This window comes from Vanessa cardui, chromosome 9, assembly GCF_905220365.1.
Source record: "Vanessa cardui chromosome 9, ilVanCard2.1, whole genome shotgun sequence".
Classification (NCBI taxonomy): Eukaryota; Metazoa; Arthropoda; class Insecta; order Lepidoptera; family Nymphalidae; genus Vanessa; species Vanessa cardui.
In genome coordinates, this window is record NC_061131.1 from 698,894 (window position 1) to 702,971 (window position 4,078).

The window sequence follows — 4,078 nt, forward strand, 5'->3', positions numbered from 1 at the left end:
ACATGCTGCAGAGTTTTTATAGAATTAGACACGTGCATGTTCACTAGATGAATTTTAACTCAAATTAAGCACATGAATATTCAGCAGTACTTGCCTGTGTTTGAACCCGCAATCATCGGGTAAGATACACGCGTTCTAACCACTGGGCCATCTCGGCTCTTTTGATTGATGCATTAAGGGTCTACAAAATAAACGCACCAACGCAGATTACGTAATTGTTTAGGAGACTTTAAAAATTTTGGAATGTTGAATAAAAAAGTCACTAAAAAAATAACAGATTAATTGGATAAACGTATCAATTATTACTTTCCTGCACTATCGGAGTCCATATTGATATCAGTTAAAACAACAGAGGGAGATAGCAAATTTGAAATACTGATAAGTGCGAATGAAAGAGCATGCTCATTTTGTAAACCTCTTAGAACCTTTGTGTTCTAAACATACATTATATTGTCATTTATATTATGCCAATAGAAGGAAGGAAATTGAAACGGAGATTAGATTCCTTATGGTACTCTTATATTTGGATTTTCAGTAAGTATATTTTAAGTATGTATATTTGTAATATGAGCAAATTTAAATTTTTTTTTTATAAGAGTACGGCCTATTTATTGTTAATTAAATCAAGTTAAATTAGTACATACATATGTAATGTATAAAAATGGTAGATTATATTAAATTACTATTAATTATTAGGTAGTCTACATAAGTAATTCGTTATAATTGTTCATTAGAAAGCCGTCGTGCGATTGGTATAATTTTTCGTATTATATAAGTCAATAAATGTAAGCACAGTAAAATAATACATTTTAAATCTTTATCACTACATAGTATAAAACAAAGTCGCTTTCTCTGTCCCTATATCCTTATGTATGCTTAAATCTTTAAAACAACGCATAAACTAATAGATTTTGATGCGGTTTTTTTTAATAGACAGAGTGATTCGAGAGGAAGGTTTTTATATATAATACATGGACAATATAGTAAAGAAACACTGATAATTACAGAATCCACTGTAATGTCATATGATTGCAGCAGTGCGATTCCGGGGCGGGTCGCTAGTCATATATATAACTTAAATATGTTTAAAATTCATTATAGGTATAATATGTACCTATATGATTTGTTTTTCCGCGACCTTAAAAAAATAAACAAAAAAAAACGCGTTATATAACAATAATTTTAACGACATTATAAAGATGGAAATCGACTTTTAAGTACTCTAATATTTTTTATTTCATTTTACTTAGGAGAACTCTAATAAATATTTTGATCATTGTTATTGATCGATGTGTTGAGTGAGTGATTTAAAGCGGCTTAACATATTGATGAGTAGAAAAAGTAAGTTGACTATTATGATTATGATATACTATTGAGTTGTTAAATGCGCAATTATATTTTTGCTTTTTAGTGCATATTAATTTGCTTTGAAACAGTGTTTTGTTTATAATTGTTTTTTTTTTGGTTAGTTTTTTATTTTAAGTCAATCAGATCTAAACTACCATGATGATGTACAGGAATTAAGAACCTGCTGCGTTTTTTTAAATCGAACAAAATAGTGTTTAACAGTTGAGCACTAAGTACACGCACACTAGAAAATAATTATGACGTCAGCGAAGCGTAGCCGTCACTCACACTAATATAATAATTGCCTCGATTCTTTAAGTACTGACACTATCTATATGATATAATAATTATCTAAGATGGTAAATATGTAAACATGAAAACAAATGACAAAAGGTCTTTTACTTGCAATAAAAACACAATATTAATATATATATAAATCTTTATTTTATAGTACCATTATGTTGCATACATTTCCACCAACTAATGATAATGACCTGATGTTCTGACGTCAAGAAACCAGTTCCGAAGTATGACCCGACTCAACCTGAGAACAAAATAAGAGAAACGTTATTAAAACCTCAAATAATACAACCTTTTTGGAACAACAAGTTTCTAAATATCTTTTTAAGCTAAGATAAGATTAAGAATTTTTTTGTTATAATTTTCATTATTCAAAACATATATGACATTTAATCAAAAACTTATGTATTACAATGTTGTGATGTTTTATTTATAAAGTTACATTTTATTTAATCTTAATATATTCAAAGGCAAAGGGATAAAACATAAATGCTTAAATTATCAATTAATTGAATTTAGGTTACAATTCAATCACTAATAGATGTAAACAAAATAATAAAATTATATTACATAATTTAACCTAATTTACATTTTATAGGTTTATTCAAAAGTACATTATCAATATAGATTAATAATTGTCCGTCTATTGGATGTGATTAATTTGACCTGAAGTTTGTTTTTATAAATAGGCTTCAATCAACAACAATTTCTTGACTTGACAATTTAGTTGATTGGTCAAAAATGTTTTATTGAGAGTTTCAAGTCCAAGATCTTATATTTTAATTATAATGATAAAGACCTCCTTCGAAGTGAAATTGTTTGTTTTTATAAAATTTATCTATACTAATAAATGTGACTGCGTCTTGAAAAAGTGAATAATGAATATAGGCAGTCAATTTCAGGGAAGGTTTGATCAGCTTTTGGAACTATGAAATTTTAGTGCTTGTAGGTCTTGTATAAATTAAGGCCGATTAAAGATAAGGAACTATAAATAATAAGAAAAATACCAACCTTTTCTCGAGTAGACCTTAGCAAAATTTTTATTCACAAAAAACTTCACAATGTAACCGTTCATCTCTTCAAGCTGAACTTCTGGGAACTATCCGTGGTACTGTTCGATGACATAGAAGAATCACTGCTTATCCTCTTCGACAAAGTCTTCTTCCTGAAACTCAGTCTCGTTTCACCCTTGATGAATTTATCAAGGGCCTGCCTCAACACTGAGTGTTTCCTTTCAAATGGATTTGTATACATTTTCACAAATTATAATTTCAAACACGTCTGAACGCTTGGAGTGCTAGCTACAGTATGGTGAACGCCGGCACCTCTCGCCGTTAATATAAGTGACATATGTCGCTGCGCAGGTCAAATATGTGGACTATCTGCGTCAGAGTTTTTTGCGGGTTTATTGTTTATACCTGTCGTAAATCGGTGTCAGTTAATATATGAGTTTAACGAAAAATAAACGATACTTCGGAAATTGGTCAAATTAATGAAACAAATAACTTTGTCGTGTGGGAAAATTTTCAGTGAGTTGTTTTTTGATGGCGCGTAATTCACCGGTGAATTACGCGCTGTGTTAATTGATGATAATCGAGATTTCGACGTAAATGAAATAAGATTAATAACTCATTCATCGATAACTGATTGAATAATATTATTGATACCAATGTTACGTCATTTTCTTCTGGTGAAGACGCTTTATAGTTTTTTTTTTTGTTCGATAGTATATCTTGTTGGCTCTTAGAAGAGCCTGCCTCTTATACATGCACTGCTTCTCGTACAACAATTTTTTCCTTTAATTTACACATTACTATAACAACAACCTGAAAAATTCCCGCTGCTGGGCTAAAGGTCTCCTCTCCCTTAGAGGAGAAGGTTTTGGAACATATTCCACCACGCTGTTCCAATGCCGAATTTCTATGAAATTTGTCACATGCAGGTTTCCTCACGATGTTTTCCTTCACCGCCGAGTACGAGATGAATGATAAAGATAAATTAAGCACATGAATCAGCGGTGCTTGCCTGGGTTTAAACCCGCAATCATCGGTTAAGATGCCTGCGTTCTAACCACTGGGCCATCTCGACTCATTACTATCTACGTTTAAATTTAAATATGTCAACGATATTTCTTGGTATTAGGACTGGGAAGGTACCACCAACTTATCAGATATTCCGGCAAACAGTAATGCTTAGTATTGTTGAGTTTCGGTTTGAAGAATGAGTGAGCAAGTGTTTGTTAGTGGCGCATTGGTGATGTAAGGAATAGCTAATATTTCTTACAGTGCGATTATCTCAATTTACAAATCTTGTAGTTCCACTTAAGAATTTTCTTCTGAAAATTAATTGAAAACTAGTCTTGAAATGTAGTATAACTTTAAACAAAGCGTAACTAAAAAAGGTTTACAATTGCCGAAGGTACCAATGAATT

The 4,078-nt window shown here is 31.0% G+C and overlaps 1 long non-coding RNA gene across 1 annotated transcript; it reads right to left on the minus strand.

The window, feature by feature from the left end:
* Positions 1–1,773: 1,773 nt before the first annotated feature.
* LOC124532378 lies at positions 1,774–3,322 on the minus strand. Its single transcript, XR_006966640.1, has 2 exons — positions 2,659–3,322; positions 1,774–1,891 (listed from the first exon to the last, which is right to left on the minus strand). It is a non-coding gene; the product is annotated as an uncharacterized LOC124532378 (long non-coding RNA).
* Between the last annotated feature and the right edge of the window lie 756 nt (positions 3,323–4,078).